The sequence below is a fragment of the Penaeus monodon genome, chromosome 19 (assembly GCF_015228065.2).
Source record: "Penaeus monodon isolate SGIC_2016 chromosome 19, NSTDA_Pmon_1, whole genome shotgun sequence".
Classification (NCBI taxonomy): domain Eukaryota; kingdom Metazoa; phylum Arthropoda; class Malacostraca; order Decapoda; family Penaeidae; genus Penaeus; species Penaeus monodon.
The window spans coordinates 15,549,890-15,550,429 of NC_051404.1; positions in this window are offsets into that span (position 1 = coordinate 15,549,890).

Sequence of the window (540 nt, forward strand, 5' to 3'; positions counted from 1 at the left end):
TTTAAAATTATTTATTTTATTTTAAAAAATTATATTTTTTGTAAGAAATCCTGTGTAATCGGGTAAGCGTCATGATTACCCCTGGATTTTAGTGTCAAATCGGGCCGGTTTAAGCCCTTTTTAGAGGCCCTGGCACTTAAGACTTGGTGCCCATATATGTGTAATTCAAAATAAAACAAAAACCACACACATTTTTTACCCATCGAAAATTTAAACAAAACTTAACCATTGAAAAAAAACTGTTTATTTTTTTTATACTTCCTTACATTGAAAAGTTTTTAAATACAAAGTGGAAGATCAATCCCCAAAAATGCCCCTTTCTCACGCATCTGCCTCTATATTAAAAAGATAAGGCACCAGTCTGCCCTTTTTATAATTTGGGTTTTAAAGGGGTTTTTTTATTTTCAAATGAGAAAGCGGCGTTCCCAAAAAAATTGTGACCATTAAAATTTTAAAAAATACAGATGCCAATGCTGATTTTTGGGAAAAACACGCTCAATGTCACAAGTATTTTATAAGTTCAGCATGACTGAATCATCT